The sequence below is a fragment of the Monodelphis domestica genome, chromosome 3 (genome assembly GCF_027887165.1).
Source record: "Monodelphis domestica isolate mMonDom1 chromosome 3, mMonDom1.pri, whole genome shotgun sequence".
NCBI classification, from domain to species: Eukaryota; Metazoa; Chordata; class Mammalia; order Didelphimorphia; family Didelphidae; genus Monodelphis; species Monodelphis domestica.
The window spans coordinates 356207341-356234154 of record NC_077229.1 but is presented as its reverse complement, the minus strand read 5'-3'; positions in this window follow the sequence as shown (position 1 = coordinate 356234154).

Sequence of the window (26814 nt, the reverse complement as noted above, 5' to 3'; positions counted from 1 at the left end):
GCTCCCTCAGAGTCCTAGATAAGAAGAAGAAGTCATTCTGGCTCCAACTGTCCTTGAATCTTCAAGGTACTCTACCATCCCCCTTAGGGCCAATGAAGGTTCCATTTGCCCCTCCTGAAGCATCTTCTTCAAATTTAAGATTTTCTTTGCTTTTGACCATTTCCTTATTCACATTTCCTGAGACTCCAGGAGAACCCTATATTTATCCTTTGGCTTAGCTCTCAACTTAACTACATTTGTCAATTGGGCACTCAATTCTTCTAGATAATTCTACTCTGCCTATATTGTCAAATCTTTATTCCAATACCCACAATTGTTTATCCATCTTTCAACCTCTCATAGCTTTGCTTCCCACTCTCTTAGTTGATTTTCTTTCCTTGTATTTTACAGAAAAAAATAAGATCATTCACTGTGTGATCCCTCTGCTCCACCATTTCTCCTTTCTTCTTATTCAAATGGTATCTGACATTATTTCTTCTTTCACCTCTGTCTCACATGATGAAATGGCTTTACTCTACCCTCAAAAAGGCCATCTTTTATAGGTGCCTTCACTTTCTTTACACACTCTCCTTAAATCCTTTCAATTTTCTCACAATCTAATTGATGTGGGCTAACAGACAAGACTCATACTCTGAAATATTTCATTTCTCACTCATTAGCATTGGTTAATCATCAAGTGCAAAACCCATAGTTTCAGCATTAGTCAAACATGAATTGTAGATTGTTCAATTATCCACTCTGTATACTGGATCTGTAATGTTTTATGCTAGGTATCATTTTGGCAAACATTCTATTTTATTAATTGCTTAAATTTTTCATAGAAATAATTCATACTTATAGGTCCACCCCATTCCATGTTCCCACTCTGGAAGGACATCAAGACCTATCTATGACAAGGTGAAGAATGGAGGAACATGAAACCTGCTCACTGAGGACCCCAATCTTTTTGCATACTCCTCATTGCCCATGACAATAAACTCCAAAATATACTTCCACTTGCTTTTGGCAAGAGAGATGATGACAACCATACTGCATTAAATATGCCAACCCAGATCCACAAAGTATAGAAGCTGCCTCTCCTTGGTGGATGTCACTCTTCAATGGAAGCTGCCACTCTATGTTGGAAACTCCACTCTGCAGAGGAAGCTGACACTCTACAGAAGAAGAGAAGACTCTCTAAGGAGTCTACTCTACTAGCCACTGGCCTTGTCCATCATCCCTAAGTCTAACTGAGTAGCCCCCAAACTATTCCACTGATTATTGGGTTATTAAATCACCAAAAATCACCACTTCTTCAAATATTTTTTTTTACTTCTGAACTGAAAGGAATTTGAGTCTCCCATTCTTGGAGTGAGACTCTGCTACAGATTTGGGTGTGTTTCTCCCACATCATTATCTTTTATTTGAAACTCCTCTTTCTATAGTTTTAAAAGATTTCTTAGTGCCAAATCCAGTGAATCTTTTCTCATTTCTTATTCTCCTTGATGTCTCTATAGTCTTTGACATTATTGATCACTCTACATCCTGATATTCTCTTCTCTAGGTTTTTGGGATATCAATCTCTCCTGGTCCTCATTCAACCTATGTGACTATCCCACATTTCCTATGCTAATTTTTCTTCTAAACCATGTTCTATAAATACAGATATTTTTCTAAATTCGGCCCTAGGCTCTTTTCTATTCTGCCACTGTATTGCATCATTTGTTATATCATCAAATTCTGTGTATTTAATAATCATATCTATGCTAATTCTCAACTCTACCTTACCTTCCCCACATTCTCTGCTGATCTCCAATCTCTTGTTTAAAATTTTTCTATCAGACATATTAAGTTTGAAGAATAACATATACATTAAATTCAATGTTCCTAGAAAAGTATTCATCACTTATGTCTTTATTCCTTACTCTTCTTCTCTTCCCTATTACTGAAGAGGGCAACAATATCCTTTAAATCCCTGAGACTCAAAACCTAGGAATTATCCTTAACTCTTCAATATCCCTAGCTTGTCATTTCCAGTCTGTTGCCAAGACTTCTTTTTAAAAGTTAATTAATTTATTTTAAAGTGTTTTTCCATGGTTATATGATTCATGTTTTTTCTTTCTCCTTTTCCCTCCCCATTCCTGGAGTCAACAAGCAATTCCACTGGGTTATGCATGTTTTATCATTCAATAACTATCAAAATATTACACATTTTTGTAATAGTGATCTTTTAAAAAGCAAAACCCCAATCCTATATCCCTATAAACAAGTGATAAATTATGTTTTTTGTTTGTGTGTTTTTGTGTTTCAACTCCCACAGTTCTTTCTCATGATGAGGATAGCCTTCTTTCTGAAAACTCCCTTGATAATGTCCTGCATCATTTCATTTCTATTAGTAGCAACTTTGATTACATCTGATTGTTCCACAGTGTTTCACTTTATGTGTACAGTATTCTCCTGGTTCTTTTTATTTCACTCTACATCAGTTCAAAGAGGTTTTTACAGTTCATACAGAAATCAATCAGTTCATAATTCATTATAACACAATAGTATTCCCTCACCATCACATTGTGGTATGTCACAATTTCTTTAGCCATTCCTCAATGGAGGGATATCTCCTCATTTTCCAATTCTTTGCCTCCACAAAGAGCAGGGCTATGAATATTTCTGTACAAACTCTTGATATTTTTTTCTTTGGGATATAAAACAAATAGTGGTATTGCTGGATCAAAGGGCATGCATTCTTTTAAAGCCCTTTGGGCTTTAAATATTATTTAAATAAATAATTCCAAATTGTCCACCAGAATATTTGGACTAAATCACAACTCCACCAGTAGTGTGTTAGTATCCCAATTTTGCCACATCTCCTCCAACATTTATCATTTTCCTTTGCTGTCATATTGGCCAGTCTACTAGGTGTGAGGTGGTACCTCAGAGTTCTTTTGATTTGCAATTCTGTAATGAGAAGGGATTTAGATTTCTTTTTTCATGTGATTATTGATAATTTTGATTTCTACATCAGAAAACTGCCTATTAATATCCCTTGACCACCTGTCAATTGGAAAATGGATTGATTTCATGTAAATATGACTTAGTTTCTTATAAGTTTGAAGAACTAGACAGTTGTCAGAGATTTTTTGTTATAATTTTTTACAGTTTGTTTTTCCCTTCTGATTTTGGTTACAATGGTTTTGTTTATACAAAAACTTTTTTTTTTTTATTTCATGTTATCAAAATTATTCAATTTACATCTTATAATATTCTCTATTTCTTGCTTGGTCTTAAATTATTTCCTTTCCAAAAGATCTGACAAGTATACTATTGTATTTTCATCTAATTTACTTATAATTTCCTTCTCATTCTGAATTGATCTTGGTATTGGTAATGAGAGGCTGACCTAAACCCAGTCTTTTCCATACTGTTTTCCAATTTTCCCAGCAATTTTTGTCAAATATTGTGTTTTTATACCAAAAGCTGGGATTTTTGAATTTATCATACCCTAGCCCACTGAGGTTATTTACCCCAAGTCTATTCCACTGATTCACCATTCTATCTCTTATCCAGTATCATATTGTTTGGAGGACCACTGCTTTAGAGTACAGTTTAAGATCTAGTTGTGGTAGGTCCCCATTTTTCACATTTTTTTCATTAATTCCCTTGATATTCTTGATCTTTTGTTCTTCCAAATGAACTTTGTTAATTTTTTTTAATTTTATAAAGAAGTTTCTTGGTAGTTTGATATGTATGGCACTGACTAAGTAAATTAATTTGTGTAGGATTGTCATTTTTACAATATTAGATTATCCTACCCATGAACAACTAATATTTCTCCAATTGTTTAGATCTAGTTTTATTTGTGTGGAAAGTGTTTTGTAGTTGTGTTCATATAGTTCCTGTGTTTGTATTGGCAGATAGATTCCCAAGTATATTATATTGTCTAGGGTGATTTTAAATGACATTTCTCTTTCTGTTGAGTTGTGTTGGAAATATATAGAAATGTTGATGATTTATGTGGGTTTATTTTGTACTCTGAAACTTTGCTAAAGTTGTTGATTATTTCCACTAGATTTTTAGTTGATTATCTAGGATTCCATAAGTAAACCATCATATTATCAACAGAGAGTGATACTTTAGTCTCATCATTCCCGACTTTAATGTTTTCAATACATTTTTCTTCTCTAATTGCTACTGCTAGTGCTTCTAGTAAGATGTTGATTAATAGAGGTGATAATGAGCATCCATCTTTCACCCCTGATCTTATTGGGAAGGCTTCTGGCTTTTCAGCATCATAAATGATGCTTTCTTATGGTTTTAAATACATACTATTTATTATTCTTAGGAAAAGCCCATCTATTCATATACTTTCTAGTGTTTTCGGCAGAAAAGTGTGTTGTATTTTGTCAAAGGCTTTTTTCTATGTCTATTGAGATAATTATGTATTTTCTGTCAATTTGGTTATTAATATGGTCAATTATATGGTTGCTTTTCCTAATATTAAAATATCCTTCCATTCCTGGCATAAATTCACCCAGGTCATAATGAATAATCCTCATGATAATGTGCTGTAGTCTGTTTGTTAGTATACTATTTGAGATTTTTTCTTCTTTGTTCATTAAAGAGATTGGTCTGTAGTTTTCTTTCTCTGTTTTTAGTCTGACTGTCTTTAGAATCAGTAATATACTTGTGTCATAAAAGGAATTTTGTATAGCTCCCTCTTTGCTTATTATGTTAAATAGTTTGCATAGCTAGGGATTAATTGTTCATTAAATGTTTGATAGAATTCACTTGTGAATCCATCTGGCTCTGGGTATTTTTTTCCTTAGGGAGTTTGTTGATGACTTGTTCAATTACTTTTTCTGAGATGGGATTATTTAAATATTCTATTTCCTCTTTTTTAAATCTAAGCAGTTTATGTTTTAGGAAATATTCACCCATTTCTCATAAATTGTCACATTTATTGCTGTATTGTTGGGCAAAATATTTGTTAATAATTACCTTAATTTCCTTTTCCTTAATTATAATTAGTTTTACTAGTACTTTATCTATTTTATTTGTTTTGTGAAAGTACCAGCTCCTAGTCTTATTTATTAATTCAATGGTTATTTTACTTTAAATTTTATTAACTTCTTTAATTTTTAGGATTATCAATTTGATATTTATCTAGTGATTTTTAATTTTTTCTCTTATATGTTCTTTAAATTGAATGCCCAAATTATTAACCTTTTCCATCTCTGATTTATTGATATATGCACTCAGGAATATACTTTTCCCCTGAGTACTGCTTTGGCTGCATCACATAGATTTTGGTATGTTGTTTTCTCATTGTCATTCTTTTCAATGAAATCAGCAATTGGTAATTTGATTTATTCTTTGACCCACCAGTTTTGAAGAATTATGTTTTTTAGTTTCTAAATTATTTTAAATTAGCCTTTTCATAAGCTCTTATTGATTATAATTTTATTGCATTATTTATGGTCTGAAAATTGCATTTATTATTTCTGCTTTCCTAAATTTTTTTGTAATATTTTTATGCCATAGTTAATACTTAATCTTAGGACATGTACCATATGCTCCTGAAAATAAGGTATATTCCTTTTTATCCACATTTATTGTTCTCTAGATATGTACTAGCTATAATTGTTCTAACATTTCATTCACTTCACATACTTCCTTCTTATTTATTTTTTGCTTCAATTTATCTAATTCTGATAGGGGAAGCTTGAGGTCCCCCACTAATATCATTTTACTATCTATTTCCTACTTAAATTCCTTTTATTTCTCCTTTAGAAATCTGAATGTTATACCATTTGATGAACATATGTTGAGTATTGATATTTCTTCAGTATTAATGCTGCATTTCATCAAGATGTAGTTACCTTCCTTATATCATTTAATAAGATCTATTTTGCTACAGTTTTGTCTGAGATGACAATTGTTACTCTTGTCTTCTTTGTCTCAGTTGAAGCCCAGTAAATTCTGCTCCACCCTCTTGCCTTTACCCTGTATACATCTACCTGCCTAAAGTGTGTGTCTTGTAGACAATGTATGGTAAGATTCTGGTTTTTAATCTATTCTGCTACTCACAGTCTTTTTATGGGTGAGTTCAACCCATTCAAATCTACAGTTATGATTACTGTCTGTGTATTCCTCTCCTTTTTGACTTTCTCTTTTGGTTATGTCTTTTCTCTCATTCCTCTTACCTTCTCTCCCAAATTTTCACATTTAGTCAGTCTCCTCCCTTTCCTTTCCCTAATGTTACTCCCCTTCTCACTCCCTCTCATATTATTATTCCCTTCTTACTACAGTGCCTTTTAAATGACCCCACAGCCTCTCCCTTCCTTGTGTTACTCCCCTCCCTACAAGCCTGTGTATAACATTTGTACTTATGTATAATGTACAATACAATTCTCTGCCTCAAAGTATCGTACTAGTTTTCCCTCTCTGAGCCTATTCCCATAAGCTGTGAAAAACATTTTTCTCTAAAAATAATCATTTTAGACAAATAAAATCAAATTCTTCAAGTGAGGTAATTATTTAGGTTTTATTGCAAGAGGACCAAATCCTCCAACAAAGCCAGACTCATGAGTAACAGGAGATCCAGAGCACTGAGAGGAACCCTAGAATAATATTCTGATTTTTCCATACAAGTACAAAAGATTATAAAAAAAATCAATCATTCCTTCAAAGGTCAGTGTCACCTAATAAAAACCTCATTGATCAGTTCATTTAGGAAACAACCCATTTTGTCCATAGGTTAGGTGTTGTAGGAGATACTCTTTATTTGGTGAGATAGATTTTCTGACCATCTTTTGAACTTTACCTAAGAGTCACTTGATGGTTAACTGGAGGAAGAAGGATGTTACTGGAGGCTTATTCCCAAAACAGAAGGGTGTAAGCATTTGAATCATATGTGTACATGAAACTTAAAGGAATGTGTCTAGGAATGTGCTTGTTCATAATCTTGGAGGGGAAAAGTAGATTCTGAAAAAACCCTGCAAGCAGTTTTTAAGTTTTAGCTTAAATATAAATTAGAAATCTTTATAAAAATCATGAATTTTATGAATTACCATCATGATTATAGTTGTTTATACTAATCATCTTTAAATCACAATATTGATTATCTTAAAACTATAACTAACAGTAAAATCCAATCAAATGAAAGTAGGTGGGTTATTTTGTCATTCACAGAATATAAGATTTAAGTATTACCTGTTGCCAACCTCTTCCTCCCTTCCATTTTATTGGTCTTTTCTCTACTCTCACCATACACTTTTTTATGATATATATATTTACCTCATTTTATTTCTTTTCCCATTTCTCTAAGTATTATCCTCTTTTTAAACCATATTTTTATATACTTTTGACATATCATCCTATATAATATTTATCACTGCAATCTCCATGTATGCTTCTTCTATGTACCTCAATGTTAATACCAATTTTTAAGAGTTAACAATATGACTTTTCATGTAGGAATACAAATAATTAGAAATTGTTGGTTCCCATATTTTTTCCCCTTTCTTAATTACCTTTTGGTGGTTCTCTTTAACTCTGTATTTGGGCATCATTTTTTTTTTTGTTTAAGTCTGGTCTTTTCTTCAGGAATGCTTGTAAATCATCTATTTTATTCAATGACCATACTTTCCACTGCAATAATATAGTCAATTTTTCTGGGTAGCTAATTAATCGCTGTTGAACCAATTCCCTTGCTTTCTGGAATATTATATTCCATGCATTCAAGTCCTTCAGTTTAGATGCATCCTGGTCCTGACTGTGGCTCCATGATATCTAAATCATTTCTTTTTAGTACCTTGTAAAACCTTTTTCTTGGTTTGGAAGTTCTTGAATATGACTATAACATTCCTGCATGTTGTCAATTAGGGATTTATTGAAAGAGGCCATCTATGAATTCTTTCAATCTCTACCCTCTTGTTCAAGAATATAAGGGCAGTTCTCTTGGATAATTTCCTGTAGAATGACATCCAGGCTTTTTCTTTGGTTATGATTTTCAATAGACAAATAATTCCTAAATTGTCTCTCCTAGTTCTATTCTCCAGCTCTATTATTTTATCACTGAGGTATTTTTTTTTATTTTCCTCAATTGCTTTCATTCCTTTAATTTTGTTTTATAGATTCTTGCTGCCTTGTAAAGTCATTCACTTCTCATTGTTCAATTCTAAATTTTAAAGACTGAATTTAATCCCTGACATTTTGAACCTACTTTTTTTATTATATATTTTTATGTATAGGTCATTGATTTTATCTTTTACTTTCTTTGCCTCATTTTCAAGCTGGTCAATTTTGACTTTTATGACACTATTTTCTTGTTTTAATTCATATACTTCTGTTTCAATATGACCTGTTTTGCTTTTTATTCTTTATTCTTTTATTCTTTTTGTTGCTTTTTCTTCTTTTTTTCAAATTTTTATTCTACCTTTCAATTATTTTTTGAATTGCATTTTGAGTTCTTCCAGAGCCTGAGTCCAATCTGCTGGAGTTCCTGAATTTTTGCTTGCTGTTCCTTGGTCCCCTTATGTTACATTTGTTCTTTGTTCATTACCTCTTTATTGTAATTTCTTTTTTCCTTTTCTGTTGTTTACTCATATTTTTCCTTCTTTCCCAATCCTTATTGTCTGTATTCTTTTTCTTCTGTTTATTTGTTTGATGTGTGAATTTGGGCTTTTCTGCCCTGAACAGTTTTATTCTCTGCTCAGCTGATTAACTGGATTAGGCTGATGGAGGAGACTAGTTGTATTAATGTGCCCTGAGTCCAGATCTTCCCCAGATTCCCATAGAAACTGAAGGTGAAGGTTGGAAGCTGAAGGTATATAATCAACTAGCCCTACCCTCTGCTTCCTTCTGCCAGCTACCTCTTTGCCAGCCGTGGTCAGAACTCTGAGATTCATGTGGTGATACCAAGGTCTGTCGTCACAGTTGCAGCCTTGACCCTGTACTCCTCCAGTCAGCCAAAAGTAGGTCTCAGCCCAGTAAGTGTGTGTGTGGGGATTGTTGGGTATTTTTTTATACCCTAGAATTCAACTTTCTTTGCAAACCTTTCAAGTTGTGTTGAGTAGGAGAGTACTGTGACTCCATCTTGTACATATTTGCTCATAAACTTTTACTATCTCTCTTTACCACTCTTTATTCCACTAATTACTAATGGAAATATATCCCATAGCATTTTCTGGTAAATTTTCAACATTTAGAATAGTTCCATTGGTAAATATCATTATCTTGAGAGACATGGTGGACATTTTATAGCTAAAATTAACTATGTAAAATAATAGCCAAGTCAATGTTAGGAAGGCTCCATTAGGTTGAAGCTGATTAGTATTTCTTATGACCTGCTCAAAAAAACACATTCTTTCAGGTAGGGTAGACATTTTAAGCCCATAATTATACTACTAGCTTCCATAATATCAGTGTAGTGAGAGAATAGATATGGGCCCTGAACTATGTCCTCTCATTTGTCCTAATAATCCATTTTCTTTTCTGATCCTTAGCCTTACCCAGAGTTAATTTTTGTAAATATTAAGATATACATATCTTTGTTTTCAATCTTTCTCAAATCTACCAAGTCCACCACCTCTTTGTCATATTAAGAATAGTAATACCTTTGAACATAAACTGTTTTAAATTATATTATCTCATTGATCATTGACTAGAATTGATTTAAATGTTGATAATTGCAGAAATATATGAGAGATAATTCTATAGAAGAGAAATTTGAAGCCAAGTAAAATAAATACATATAGTAAGAGTACAATTGAAAGAACATGTGGAGTAACAGATATGGGTTTAACTACTCACTGCCACTTAATAAATGAATATCCTTGAGCATTTGAATACTGAACTTCAATTCAATTGACTTTTAGTCATTTGAATACAGAACCAATTTTTATTTATATATTAAGTGAGAAGGATGAATTACATGGCTTCTAAAGTCTCTTAGCTGTAAATCTATTATTTGGAATTCCATTTTACTCTTGTGAATATGACTATTGCTGTGATAATTGAAAATGAGGCTGTGGTTATAAAAGATATACAAGACAGAGGTCTATCCATCAGGAATATCTAATAAACAAAACAGGGCAAAAATACATAAAACTTTATTTGGTAGCATATGAATAAGTACAGAAATGAGTCATCATGATAAGTATTTTAGAAGTTCTGTGGAAGATGATGCTACTATGATCTAGGGCAATCACAAATATTTTCTGTGAAGCAAGGATTTTAGCTGGACTTGGGAAAAATAGTTTGTATTTATTTCAAGGTGGGAGTCTGTGAAGTCTAGGTTAACATGGCTTCAGAAACAGTAACTGAGAAGGCACTAATATATTTGACTAATGAGACAAAGTTTGATGACCTTTCCCTTCCATAACTGGATGTTCCTCAGAATCTTTAAAGAATTAAATTTACTCTTATAAAATGCTTACTACAAATACTAAAAGTAATTTTAAATTTCCTCCTATGAGCCTTACTTAAAGCTCATAAAGTATATAACATAGGCACTATTACAGCTATATTTTTGAGGAAATTGAGATTCAGAGATGTCAATAAATGTATGCAAGGTCACTCAGCTTCTAAAATAGTTATGAAATCATTTGACTCAGTTCTATAATCTTTACATATTGATTTATTTTTAAGCTACCAGAAGTGCCACTGAGAAGATAAGTAAGACTGATGATTATTTTAGGAGTTATTATGTAGTTGAGTATTTTAACCTACTTTAATCAATATAGGGCTGTCTAGAAATAGTTGTAATATTTTTGCTAATTGATTTGAATAAACCCAAACCCAACTATAAGTCATTGGAATTTTTTGAGAGTAATCAACAAGTACACTCATTAGTTTGTGTAACCTTGGAGGAACATCCAATTACACTGTCTTGTTAGAATAGTATGGAAAGTAGAGCATTAATAGACAATACAGTTATACACAAAGACAATGAATAGACTTGCATGCTTGTGTCAGAGGCATAAGGAAGAAGAAATAGGTTACTGTAAAATGGGTTTAGATTATGCACAATTAAGTCCTCAACTATCCTTGACTGACTGAAGCTTTATCATAAATGTTAACAGCAAATCAAACTCATGCTGAAAGCCCAGGCAGCTCAGTTTGCTATGGTATATATGTATGTATGTATGTATGTATGTATATTTGAGTAGTATGAATTTAAGGAGTATTTTCATTGAAGCATTAACACCACCTGAGGCAAATATGAACCAAATGAATTTTTCCTTCCTCTTTAAAATTGCCTATGATCTCTTATTACCATCAGCTAGTCAGAGAAGACTTCCTAGATGAAGTGGAATTTTTCAAGTTGTCCCAAAGAAAAGTTGACCCATGTCTAGGAATGCTGACTTTCAAGAACCTAAATCTAAAGGGTGATTTCTTACTTCATTTCTCACACCAAGAGGGAGAAAAATTATTGAGCACTCTCTTATAGTTAAAGGCATTAAAATTGGAAAATTAATACTAGGAGTATTTGTGTATTCCCTTGCCCTGCTATGAATCTCCATATCTTAATATTACCAAAGTTGTAATATATATTTTAAAAATTACATCTGGGTTATTACATTTGTGAAAGAAAATTCTATTTTCCATTTTACTTTTATTATGTAAAGATCTAGGGCATTTTATACAGAAAAATGTTAATCATTCTTGGTATAATTTGAACTTAAAATCCCTATCACCAATAAGTTTGTTGTTTTCAGTTGCTTATAATATTCTCATTTTACTCTAAATTGTTGTTTAGTAGTGACTATTCTGTATATTAACCCAAATATCTATGTAGACTACTATAGAAACATTCACAAGTTTTTGAATGGGCCTATGCATACTCAAGCATAAATACATAATGAATATTAACTTCTTTATTATGACATCTTTTTGAATGATTTTTTCACTTTTATTTCTTTTTTTCCTACCAGTAGGGCAGATACTTAGACATCTGTATAAAGAGAAAACTCCTGATTATTCAATGGTTATATTTTTTCTCATCTTTTTCTCTTCTGTCTTCCAAAGGGCAGTGTCATCTCTTCCCTTGGCTGAACATATGCAATATGGAATCTCCTTTGAGATCAGTACTAATACCATTCCATTACTTTGTAAAAATGAGATTAGAATTCTAAATGTTCACAATCCAATAGCCTTCATTGAAAAATGATTGGAATTATCACATACATAGCTTAGAAAGAATGGAATGGTATTTACACATTATTAAAGATCTGAATTATTTAGGTTATTTTTAGATCCAAATTGCTCTAAGGAATTTAGAAAAGCCTAATTTAAAATGCTTATATATAAAATGGTTATACTGAATTTTGTGATCCTAAACCATTTAAAAAAATTCCAAGAAAAGCTTAAACTGTCATGAAGCAAGGAGGCCTTGGGTTTTAGATAAGTCTTGGGGAAACTCCAATAATTTATTTTTATTCTTGAGAAAACTATTTTAAATAACAAAATGACTTTAAAATCTGTAATCTGTTCTTCTTGGAAAATGACTCAATATCTCTTAGTGCCATTGTTTTCTTTTTTACTACAGCATTGTACATATTATCTATCACTGTCTCAGTACATAAGACCTGACTACTAATTTGAGTGCTGTACATGAAAGGTTCTCTTGGTCTCTCTGTCTCTCTGTCTCTTTGTCTCTGTTTCCCTGTCTCTCTGTGTGTGTGTCTCTCTCTCTCATACGCACACTTTCTTCTACTGGTTCTTTGATACCATGGCCATGTGTCCTGGAAAAGGCTAAAATAATTTAATTTATATACATTCATTAAAGAAAAACAAAGAAGTAGATCCCCCCTTCATACCCTTTTAGCTATGTAAGTTCACACAGAATTCTGGATATTATTGTTTTTTTATTTAGTTTTAGGTGGGAGTCCAACAATAGATTCTTTCAGATATTCATTAATTGAGGGCATAACAATAATACTGGGAAACATATATTTGAAGTAAAAATGATCTTTTTAAGAAAAATTACATTTATCAATTCATGCAACATTAAGTAGTTTTCAAAGCACTCAACATACAATAACCTTTTAAGGAAAGCATTGAAATTTTAATTTTCATTTGACAGAGAAGTAGATTGAAACTTGAAGCTTAAAACTGACTTCCATAGACACACTGCAATAATTAACCAAAAAAAATTTTACTCAAAGTTTATATTGTTCTTTCCTCACACTAACCATTAGCCCAACCTGTGCAATAGCAGTAGGAGAGATGAAAAATGTATGAAATATGTTCCTTTATTTTAAAGAACTTGAAATAAGCATTGAGAGAATTTAATACTAGCCTGTACTTTCTTTGGGATCATCCCCAAACCCCATAATTTTGTATTATAAAAAAGAGTGAGTTTCATATTTGGTGTCATTGGATTGGATTGATCCTGATAGGAATAAACTGTGATCCATGCCACTCTGTGATCTAATTAAGATATTGGGGGAAAAGAGAAGAAATGTCTAGTACAGAGGGATTGTAAAGGCCTCCTGAGTCTTTGGCATCAAGAAGACCTACCTCTTGCCCTAAGTGAGGTCAGTTTCCTCCAATTGGAGGGACTTTTTATTTTATTTTTTTAAGAAATGGAGAAATATCTTTAAAACCACAATAACTTGTAAATACATATAAGGTATTTAAATACTCCATAAAAGAAAAATAAAAAATACAGACTTTTTCCCTGGCTATGGAGAACCAAAAATATTTATATGGGTTTTTCAGACTTCAGGGGCACCAGGTTCCTATTCCCTGTAAGGTGGAAGGAATACCTATATATTCCCACATTGATCATGTCCAAAAATGTTCCATGTATCTAATCCATCACTGTGAGGAGATAGACATTATTCTAAATCATCAGTCTTCTAAATCATATTGAATAAATTAATTGTCCAGAGTTCTTACATTTTTCTTTTTTTTTCATTTTTTCAGTCTCGTTACCATGAACTTGTTCCTTATGGTTCTGTGTGTTTTACTCTGCATCATAGTATTTCTTTTTAATTTTGATTTTCCTTTTTGATCTTAGTTATATTGAATTTGTTTATACAAATACTTTTTAAGTTAATATAATCAAAATTGTGCTTGTTACATTTTTTAATGTTCTCTATTTCTTGTTTGGTCACATTCTTCCCTATGCTATAGATCTGATAGGTAAACTATTTTATGATACACTAATTAATTTATGATACCACCTTTTAAACTATATCATAGTAGTAGTAGTCTCTCAGTAACTGAGGATGACAAATGTCTTTGTGCATGAAGATTTAAGTGGGAAAGTCTATGCACAGAGACAGTCCCACTCTCTCGGCGTTGGAAGCTTGGGTCCAGTGGCACGAAAAGTCGTTATACCTGGAGACTTCCTCAGCTGCATTGGATGGCCGTGTTGTCCTTTGTGCTCCAACATGCCCTAAGCACTCCAAAGTGCCTTGCTGCATCACCATCTGAGCTGTTGAACCTCCTTATTGGTTTCTTCCGCCTGTTCCGCCAAAACAGTCTTCACATGCTGGGTGAGCAAAGCCCTAGTTCACCAGGGGTCGATGAACACCTGATGGCTACCCTCACAAGGTTTAGCCAGCCTGTCGAAGTTGTTGCCCAGGGTGTGGCTGCTGCCTCATGCTAGCAGCTACTAGGAGCCACAAGTGAGAGCTGGGTGTCAGGTGAGGGTCAGAGGCTAGAGAGCTGCCCTAGGAAGGCACGACAAGCCCTCCATACGCAAGATATTACTCTTCCATGAGCACCCCATACAGCCTGAAACTATATCATATATCTATATCATATACCTATTTTGACCTTATCTTGGAATAAGGTGTGAGATATTTGTCTATACTAAATTTCTATCACAGTCTATTAGTTTTCCAAGAAGTTTAGTAAAATAGTGAGTTCTTATCCCCAAATCTGGGTCCTTTGTGTTTATCAAACAACACATTGCTAAGGTCATTTACTCCTGTATATTATATATATTTACCCAGATATTAATGTATCTAATGTATTCTACTGATACACCATTCTTTTTCTTAGTCAATACTAGATTGTTTTGATGATTTTTGCTATATGGTACAGTTTGAGATTTGGAATTACTTTCATTTTCCCCCACTAATTTCCTTGATATTCTTGATGATGTGTTCTTTCAGATGAATTTTATTATTTATTATTATTTTTTCTGGTGACTTAAAATAAATTTTGGTGGTTTGAATAGTATAGCAATGCATAGCTTAATTAACTTTGGTATAATTGGCATTTTGATTATATTAGCTCAGTCTTCGTTAAATTTGACTTTATTTCTGTGAAAAGTGTTTTGTAATTGTATTTATAAAATTCCTGTTTTTATTGACATTAGATAATATCATATGAAATACCTGTGAATGTACTTGTCAAGAAAAACAAGAATTTTTCATTCTATCCCTTGATGCTAGAATTTGTTGATAATATATAAAAAACTGATGATTCATATAGATTAATATTGTATTCTGCAAATTTGCTAAAGTCATTATTTATTTAGATTAGTTTTTAGTTGATTCTCTACGATTCTTTAAGTATACCAGTATATCATCTGTAAAGAGGGAAATTTTAGTTGCCTCATTGCCTACTTTAATTCCTTAAATTTATTTTTCTTCTTTTACTCATAAAGCCTGCCTTTCTAGCTTAACATTAATAGTGATAATGGGCATCCTTTGTTCACCATGATTTTGTTGGGAGAGCTTCTAATGTATCCCCATTGCAGATGATATTTGCTAATAGTTTAAATAGATATTATTTAACATTTTAAAGAAAGGTTCATTATTCCTATATTTCATAGAAATTAAAAAAATAAGAATGGGTATTATATTTTGTCAAAGACTTTTTTCTGAATGTGATTTTTGTTAGTTTGATTATTGATCCAGTCATTTATTCCGATAGTTTTCCTATTAAACTAGTCCTGAATTCTTGGTATAAATCCCATGTCATCATAATGAATGATCCTTTGATATATTATCTTAAACAGCTTGCTGGTATTTTATTTAAAATGTTTGCACCTATATTCATTAAGGACATTGGCTATATTTTTCCTTCTCTATTTTTCCTATTCTTGGCTTAGGTATCAGCACTATATTTGTGTCATAAAAAAAAAAGAATTTGGTAGGACTCCTTTGCATATTTTCCCAAATTCTTAATAGGGTTTGGGATTAATTATTCTTTAAATATTTGATAGAATTGACTGGTGAATACTTCTGGACCTAGGGATTTTTTCTTAGGGAGTTCATTAATGACTTGTTCAATTTCTTTTTCTGAGTTTGGATTCCTTAATCTATTCTTTTTCCTCTACCGTTAACCTGAGAAATTTATATTTTTGTAAATATTCATTTTTTTACTTAGATTGCCAAATTTATTGACATATAATTTGGGAAATTATCTCATAATAATTGTTTTAGTTTCCTGTCCATTGGTAGTATATTCATCCTTTTAATTTTTGATACTTGAAATTTAATTTTCTCATCCTTTTTTTAATCAAATTAAACTATATTCTCTTTTATTTGTTTTTTTAAACTTCCTTAAAAACAACTCCTAGTATAATTTATAAGTGCAATGGCTTTCTTACTTTCAATTTTCTTAATGTATTCTTTGATTTTTAGGATTTCCAATTTCATCTTTAACTTGTTCTTTTTCTTAGTTTTTTTTTAGTTGAATTGTCAATCCATTGAAGTGCTTATTTTTTATTTTATTGATTTGTTTTTGTTTAGAGATATAAATTTTCCTCTAATTACTCCTGTGATTGTGTTCCATAAATTTTGATATGTTGTGTCCTCATTTCCATTCTCTTTAATGAAATTATTAATTGTATAAACTGTTTTTTGGTACACCCTTTTTTAGAATGATAGTATTAGTTCCAATTAATTTTTAATTTCTCCTTTCATGAAATCTTTTGATCATAATTTTTTGTAATATGGTCTAAGAAGATGTAATTATTATTTTGTTTGTCTTGTATTTAGTTGCAAAGCTTTTATGCCCTAATATATGGTCACTTTTTGTGTAGATGCCATGAGCTATTTTTAAACTACTTTTGTTTTTATGAATGAGGTCATCCAATTAACATTCATAGTTTTGATAACCAATTGTACATTCACCTTAATTTTATTTTCCCCTTTTGATCTTGCTCTTTTTCTTTCTGTTTACTCTGTTGCTCCCAAATATTTCATTTTTGAATGCTACCATCCCCACTACTCCCTCAATTATATTACATCTTCTTGTCTTTTTGTCTACTTGCGGTAAAATAAGATTATATACTTAAATGAGTATGATTTTTATTCCCTCTGTGAATCAATACCAGTGAGAGTAAGGTTTAATCATTGCCTGTTACCACACTCATTATTCTCTCCACTCTAACAATATATTTTACTCTTGTCACTGAGATGATTTAACCCATTAGACCTCTTCCTTTCCTCTTCTCTCCATGAATCTTCTTTTACACCCTTTGATTTTTTCATATCATGCCATCTTAATCAAATTAATTCTGCTCCCACTGTCTGGGTGTACTCCTAATTTCTATAACAATAATAAAATGTTAAGAATTACAAATATGATCTTTCCATGTAGGATCATAAACAATTTGACCTTATTGAATCCCTAAAATTTTATCTTCCTTATGTATCTTTTTATGCATCTCTTGATTCTCATATTGAAGCATCAAATTTTCTGTTTAGGTCTGTTCTTTTCATCAGGAATACTTAGAAATATATTTTACTAAATAACCATTCTTCCTCAAAAAAGAGTGTTTTCAATTTCTGAGTAGCTGATTAAAGGTTGTGAATCTAGTACCTTTGCCTCCTGGAATATTATATTCAAAACCCACCAATCCTTTAATGTAGAATCTGTTGATTCCCTTGTTATCTGAATAGTGGCTCTATGATATTTGATTTTTTTCTGGTTGTTTTCAGTATTTTCTCCTTGGTGGGGGAGTTTTGGAATTTGGCTCTATTCCTGGAAGTTTTGATTTGTGGATTAGTTTCAGGAGATAATGACTAGTATCTTTTAATGTCTATTTTACATTCTTGTTCAAGAAAGTCAGGTCAGTTTCCTTTGCTATTTATTTTTTCTTTGTGTGTTTTTTAAATCAGGCTTTCATAAAGTCCAACAATTCTAAAATTGCTTTTCCTGGTCCAGGGCAGGCATAATTCCATTGAGATATTTCATATTTCTTCTATTTTTTTTCATTTTTAGCAAAGATAAAATGTGAAAAAATAGAAGAAATATGATATATGTTAATAAAGGCATTCCTTCTACTTGCCGAATTCTGATTTTTAAGAATTTATTTAGTGGATTATTTTTTTTTTAGAATTTTTATTTAAGAATTTTTAAATTATTTCTTCAGTTAGCTTTTAAAGCTGTTTTCATTTAGTCTTTTTAAGAAACTCTTTTTGTCATTTTACTTCTTTTTCCTTTTAGACAATTCTGCTTCTTACAGTGTTATTTCTTTCCTGTATCACTTTAGTTTTTTTTCCTCCATTTTCCCTCTGCATCTCTTATTTAATTTTTAATTCCTTTTTAAGCCCTTCTAGAACCTAAAAACAATTCTCATTTTTCTTTGGAGTTCTGAGTTTGGCTGCATTGATTTCTTTTTCCCCTTCTGAGTCTGTGCCTTGCTCTTCTTTGTCTCCATACTATTTTTTTTTTCTTTTTTATGTGCTTGATTTTTGGTTTGTCCATTTTGCTAGCCTTTTTCTCAGTTTTTATTTTAATCTTAAATGTAGGTTATGTTCTCAGGGTAGAAGAGGCAATCTTTTAAACATTTTTCCTTGCATCTAACCTCAGCTCTTGTACTGTTCTTCCCAAAGTTTTAGTTCTTCCATGTTGGTATAATCTGCCTGTAGTCTGAGAGCTCTGAAAGCCACATCCTACTGCTAATTGAGGGTCCCTCAGGGACTGCTAATGGCTTGCAAGTCTCATAGTACTGTGAAATACTTTTTTTCTGGTTCTCCTGGCCTCACTTAATGATTAGACAGGGCCTCAGGGCCTTGTGCTGGTCTTATACTTGCCAGGGATACAATGAATTGCCTTGTGCTGGAGTTCAGGTTTTCACTGCAGGCTTGGTCTGGGGATCTGGGCTTTTACCAGTTATATTTTTTGGACTGCTTTATACTAAGGCTTGGCACCTCATTGCAGACTTGCACTATAACTTAGAACTTGAATGTTTGAGCATGAATGTTAGCTTAATAAGAGTTGGGAATATAAATTGGTTTGGTTCCTGTTTGGATACTTGCTGTTGACTTGTGCCCTTATTCCTCACTGCAGGCTGCACTTCCTGCTCACCCTGGTGAAGCAAACATTCTTTGTTTTTTCCAAGTTGTTTTTTGAAGTAGAATTGGTTAACTGAGAAACCTTGTTTTTTATGTCACTCTAATATTCAAAATGAAGCATTATTTTAAGGATAATTGAAAGACAAATAGAAGAAATTAGGAAAAAAATAAAATAGGGAAAGAGAAATATCCATGATGGCTTCTATTTTAACTGATAACCTCCCCACACTGAAAGAGTCAATACATTATTACTCTTGTAGTAATAAGTTATAGGAAGACAAATTATGAGTTTACAAATAGAGACTAGAATAATGATAGAGTCTTCAGAGCTGGTGTTTCTAGTTTCTAGTAATTCTAACAATAATTCCCCTTATTGGAACTATAATATCTATATCTATATATATATACATACTATATAGGTATGCCAGAGGACTCATAATTTATATGGTGCGTGGTAGGGGAAGGGGTTTTGAAGTCTGAATGTGGTGACTCTTCCTCTCCTGTTCCTAATACTTTGCTCCTTATTATTCCATTATGTTTCCCTCTCCCTAGTAAAGATCCTGATGTAATCTTTAAGGTCAGTGACACATTTCTTGTTTGTCTCTTGAATACTTGGACTTCTTGAACAGTCTCAGTGAGCAAACTTGTTTCTGAATTCTGAATGTTTTTATTTAAAATAAATAAATAAATAAATGAAATAGACTTTCAATTAAATGTTAATAAGTAGGCCTAATGTGTGAAATAATATTTTAATATCAAGTGATCATCTAAAAGGATGGTTAAAATTGTTAAAATAGAGCCTGGTAAATACATGAAGACACAAAATAAGAAAATTTCCCTAGATGAAGTAGGCAGAACAGGCAAGAAGGCAGAGAAAATAAAAGATAACATGAGTCAAATAGTGGTAAGGCCAAAGTAAAAACTGACACATCAAAATCAATAGACATGGTAATAGTTCAATTTACATGAAAATAAACTATTAGGATTATATTCAGAAGGGTAAATTATGAAGGGAAAGTGCAGTGTTTTAAGAACTACCTATTAGAATACCTTCCAAGGTTAGCTTTACTGTGGTGCATATACCAAAGTATATATGTACTGTATATTTTTCCAATCATTAAGGGTACTTATTCCTATGAAGGGCATAGTCACTGGGTCATTGGATTCAATTTGTGTCACTTAGGAATCCTCCATGTATGAATTAGAATACAGTGGTCTGAATGAAAATTCATAATAAATTACTCCAATAGAATATGGCTATAGAAGGGTATACTTTAGCTATAAGTCAGAGAACACATTACCTTAAAATCCATGAACTATAAGGAATAATTGTGGATCACATTTTTGAGAATATTAGGAGAGAGAGAGAGAGAGAGAGAGAGAGAGAGAGAAAGAGAGAGAGAGAGAGGGGAATCATTATAAATCCATTAATAAATTCATGATTTATTAGTGATGAGGAACTGTAGAGAACTAATCTGGTTAAGGGCAAGTGCTATTTAATTTTTTTCCATGTCCTTCAAGAAGTCTAAAGAGGACAAAGTATATTACAACTCTAAACTCTTTAATTTTGGACACTCTGTCTACCTTAACACAGCCTAAAATGACATTTAACTTTCTAAGGCACCAAAACATATAATTTTCACATTGAGTTATGCCTGTGAAAACTCTTGGATATTTTTATTATGAGTTGTTATAGTCTTTCCCATTCTATGAAATTGATTTTTGAACTCAAATGTAAAACTTAAAATTTTTCCATGTTAAATTGTACCTCAATAGATTCAACCAAATATTTTAAACTTTTAGATTTAAAAATACATACATACATAAACATGTACATATATATACATATGTATATATATACATACTGTCAGCAAGCAAAACATACCAGTTAAATTACTCAGAACTGTTATCTACAAATCTGGTCAAGTATAGCATCTAATCTTTAATGTAAATAATTGATAAAAATATTTAATGACATGAGATCAAGAAAATAAGCTGACATTGAATCACTAATGATTAAATATATTTCCAATTTGCCCAGTTATTAATATGCTAAGTTACATAACTATAGATCACATAGATCTTTTCCACAAAAGAGCATAAAAATCGTTATTATACTTGGGAAAATCCAATGAAAAAATCTAATAGGACTATCAGAAAGAGAAATTCCTAAATGTTATCCAGTACAATCTCTTCCTATTGTAGCAGATACCATCTACTTACAAGTCCAAGAAATATATATTGATAGACCCATTAGATGTGTTGACTATCCATTAGTATTTTGTAATAGTATAGTTGTAAACATATTGAGGGTTCTCTGACACCCCAACCACATTTAGCAACCCAAGGGCAAGAAATGTAGCATATTTTAATGCAGTTCATCCTTTGAGTAACAAACTTCACTTTAAAACTCCCTCATATTACCTACATGGCAACTACTTCCTCTTCCATCATAATCTCTATACAACTTGGTATTTTTATAAGATTAATAGAATAATTAATCACAAACAGTGTCTGAAAAATCAAGTAAATAATTGCTTCAAATATGAAGTGATAAAAAGTGTACTTCCATCTACCTCTTTTTTTGATTCTTTGTAAAGATTTTTTGTAAATTATTTTGGACATAATATTTATAAATCTTCCAATGAGCACTATGAGATAGAAAACATATTTGCTATGACTTTAACAATTTTCTAATCTAAGAGAAATACTATGACATTAAAAAAATCAAATGAAGATGTGTTTCTGACATATGAGGGGGAAAATGAATATTTCTTAACCAGAATGTGTATCTCTGATCTTTATTCATCTCAGTAGCTTTGAGCCTTTCTATTATACTTAAACATGCTTTTGGTGCTCCCAGAGAATTGATTGCCACTTTTATGGACATGTTCCTGGTACAGCAACAAGGAAAAAGAGATCATTCTAGATAGAACCTTAAAGAACAATGAAAATTCAGGCTCTTTGGGAGAGAGGAAGCACTATTAGTAATGCTGAACTGACTGAATTCCCCTTGGCTATCCATGTCTGCTCCCTTTTAAAAAATTGTTTGCAGATCCTTAAACATGTGAAAAGATGAGGTGTATGTGGAGTCATTCCAAAAAACTGTTCAGCGTGATACATCCTCACTTCTGAGGCATAGCTGCTATTCTCTTTTCAGAAGACCCAGAAGCCTAAAGTGAAATTCTGAGGTGGCATGTTATATTTTCTAAAAAGAAATCAATTACTAATAAGTCTAAATAAATGTAAATTATAATTAAGTACCTTGTGAGGCTTTATTACAATATATTTAGAATTATATCCAATTGTATGGAGGTTTGTTCACTGCTTTCATTATATGACTCATCCAACTTTTACCCCAGGAACTTATATCCTGGATGTCATATTTTGTCACTCAACACATGAATATTGACATTATTGATTTTTCTTTGTTTTGGGGAAGATAAGTATCTATGGATCTGGTGTTGCCCTAATATAATGAACTTCTGTTATGTAAAAGTCATTCACTAATAAATATTAGTTACTCATCTGTGCTATATCATTTTAAATAGTTTCATAGATACAGAAAAATAAAGTGATCTATTCATTAATATATACTATGTGTCAGTAGAAAGATTTGAACCTAAGTCTTTCTAAACTCATCTATTTAACTATACAAATTTTTACTGGCATCATAGAAAAGAAAAATAAATATTAGTTTCATTTTGCTATTTGATCTTAATATAAAGATTTTTCTCAATTCAAAAGAGCAAGCAATTCTCAATTACTCTCACTTGATTTGAATCTAAGTAAAGGAAACCAAAGTCAAAATGTCTAATTAGCACAATGTGCATTTCTCAATGTTTCTTAGTAAACATTATCTAAGCTCTTGGCCATTCAAAAGATTAAGAAAATATACAGACTAAGAATATTCAATGATACAGCCCAAAGCATAGCAATCAATTACTCTATGCCAGTTCCTAAGGTGTTACAAGGTTATTTTGAAAATTTGCATTAATTATTGAAATTTAGATTTTTATTTGAAAAAATCAGTAATATTAAAATTATTTTGGAGGGTCATTAATAATTCATTTATTATTAAGAAAGTGCCAGTCATGATAATTTAAGAGGGAATCACTTTGGATATTTATATATTTCAAAGAAATTTAATTGTGATCTTTTAATTAATGGTGTATTTCATTTAATGTGTTGAAATAAATCATGCAGATTTCCAGAATTCCCTGTCCTTCAAAATTAAAACATTGATGTAATATATCTTTATCACATATATAAGATATAGATCATGTAATATCTAAGAGCATAATGACATTAATAATCTTCAGAAAATTTATATTCTTCAATCATTTATTAAAGATGCCTTTGGATGATATGAGGTAATTATTTTATTTTAAAATTGATAAACTTGTTAAATAAGGAAGTATCCTAAAAAACTGTCCCTTAAGTTCCCAAATATTTTGCTAACCAAAATTGTAAACAAATGGAAAGTTTTTATTATTTTGATCATATAGTATCAAATACTAATTTTTTTACTGATAATCAGATGCCACTTGTTTGCTATGTTTCCTAACAGATAATATTTATTGTGATGGTGGTCATAAACTTAGTGAGGAGCCCACCAAGAAGTACCATCTCCATTGGCTTTTCCTCTCCTGTGCTCTATAATTAGTATTATATATCATACAAACATACCAATGTATTAAAAGTTCCAAGATTAATAAATATCTGTTATGTATAGGATCCTGAAATGTTCTAATCAATTGCAATTTTTTCATGTTGAAGAAAAATAACCTTGCATTTGCCAAAAATTGTATCTTGAGGTACTGCATTAAATTTGATTCTGCAATTAACATGAGGATTTCTACATTTCATCCTGGACTAGATATTAAAATATTTAAACCTCAGGTATCTAATAATTCTGTTTTCTTTTTCTAATGTACATATCATAAAACTGAATCACTAGAAAAGTGTGTTGCTAATTGGATGTGAGGGACGGTTGTTGAGGTTTTTATATTTTAGTTAGAAACAAATGTTTAGGCAAATCATTGGAGATTGTGTTCAATGACATAAATATTAATTGTTCAAACTTAAATAAAGACAATATAATGAAAATGGTATATCCAAATTAATTTACTTATATATTGCCATATCAATCAAAATATCAAAAATTATGTAGTTAAAATTAATTTAAATAGAAGAACAAAATATCAAAGGGAATCAATGAAAAATGTGAAGTATTATCAATATCAAATTTCAACCTGTATTACAAAATGATAAAATAACTTGCTCTAGCTATGACATAGAATGATGTATCAATGGAATAGATAAGATAAAAAAGACACAATGTAAATTACTCTAGTAACGTAGAATTTGAAAAACCCAAAGATCCAAGATTTTTGGACAATAAATCAGTATTTGACAAAAATCACTAGAAAACTGGAAAATAGTTTGGCTCAAAATAGGTCTAGACTGACATCTCACACCATACACCAAAATAAAGTCAAAATAGGTATATGATTTAGACATGAAAGGTGAAAACACATTAGACATTTACATATGAAAGGTGACAACATAAGCAAGTTAGGGGAGGAAAGTATAATTTAACTGTCAGATTTATGGATAAGGAAATAATTTGAGACTAAAAAATACCATTGTGGGATATGAAAAGGATAACTTTAATTACATCTAATTAAATTTTTCACAAACAAACCAATGAAAGCAAGATTATGAGGAAGCAAAGAAAGTGGGAAAATTACTGAAATTTTCTCTGTTAAAGTCCTCATTTTTTGGATAAAGAACTTAATATTATTTGCAAGAATACAATCATTCCCCAATTTATGAATTTTCAAAGGAAACAGATTTTTTTTAGAAGAGGATATCAAAACTAAATACTCATGTAAAAATGCTTTGAATCTTTGATTTGAGAAATGCAAATTGAATCAACTCTAACTTACAACCCTACACCTATCATGTCTACTATGAGAAAAAAGGAAAATGACAAATGGGCAAAAACATGGAAACAAGTGGGACATTTAATGCACAATTCTTGACCTTGTGAATTCTTCCCATTATTCTGTAGAGCAATTTGGAACTATGCCCAAAGTTATTAAAAAAAAAACTAACAGAAAAGGAAACATTATAAAATGAAGCAAATTCTAGACTATTTTCCACAGGGATGTGCAAATGTCACTTATTTTCTATTTTGCCTACTAATACTATTTATTTTTGAAATGAGTAATAAAGAGAACCTAGAATGGGCATGTTGAAATGTCCTAGAATTAGAATTCACATCAATTTTCTCCACTGAAAGATGGATACTTCTGATCCCCCCCAAAAAATCCTATGCCCATAAAGTGTCTTTCTTATTTTTTGACTCCTGATTTCTTTGGGAACTCCAAGGAACAAACTCACATTCATAGATGATTATTATCAACTTCTGTGCAATTTTATAATGTTAAAGGTGGTAGTGGACAGAGCACTGGGATTAGAAGACACCATCATGAGTTCAAATATAGAGTTAAATGCACCTATTTGACCATTAACATTTTCTGTCTCAGTTTATTAGCTGCAAAATGAACTGGAGAAGGAAATGGTAAACCATTCCAATGTCTTTTTTATCAGCAGGGTTAGTAATCAGCATCATGAACAAAAACAAAAGTATAACTTAAAAAAGAAGCAGGGGAACTACATTTTCCTAAGAGGAATCACAGACAATTAAGTAATATAAGTACTGAATATGCATATATATATGAATATATACATATATTCATATATATATGGGTAGCAACAAAATTTATTTTTAAATTTAATTTTCCCTAAATAAATGATTTTTCCCATACTAAACCATTTGTGGGACAAAATGCTCACATAATAAAAAAAAGTAAAAAAAAATAAAAAAGGTTGCTTCGTTCTGTATTCAAACTCTATAAATTAATTCTCTGGAAGGAGATGGAATTTTGGTTCATCATGACTCCTTTGGGGTATTTTAGATCATAATGTTGCTAAGAAAAGCTAAGTTATTTATAGTTTTTCATTATATAGTATTCCTACAATGTTCTCCGTGTTGTATTAATTTGACTTTGCTTCAGTTCATGTAAGTCTTTCCAGGTTTTTCTAAGCTACTCCTACTCATCATTTTTGATATCACAGTACTATTTTATCCCACTTATACAACACCTTCATCAGCCATTCCACAAATGATTGGGATCCTCTTACTCTCCAATTCTTTGCCCCTACAAAAAGAGGTAAGTTCAATATTTATGTACATATATGTCCCTCCCCTATCATTTTTTCATTTCCCAAGGATAGAAACCCAATAATGATATTTCTGAGTCAAAGGGTATGTGCTTTTCCAAAGCACTTTGATAATACATCCAAATTGTAATCCAGAATGGCTTAAACTACTTTGCAATACCCCATACAGTGAATTAGAGTCCCACTTTTCCCATATTGCCTCCAAGTTTTCCTCTTTTCCTTTTCTTACATAATACCTGATCCAATGAATTGGGGGGGGGCTACCTCAGAGTTTTATAGTTTGCATTTTTCTGATTGTTATAGATTTAGAACATGT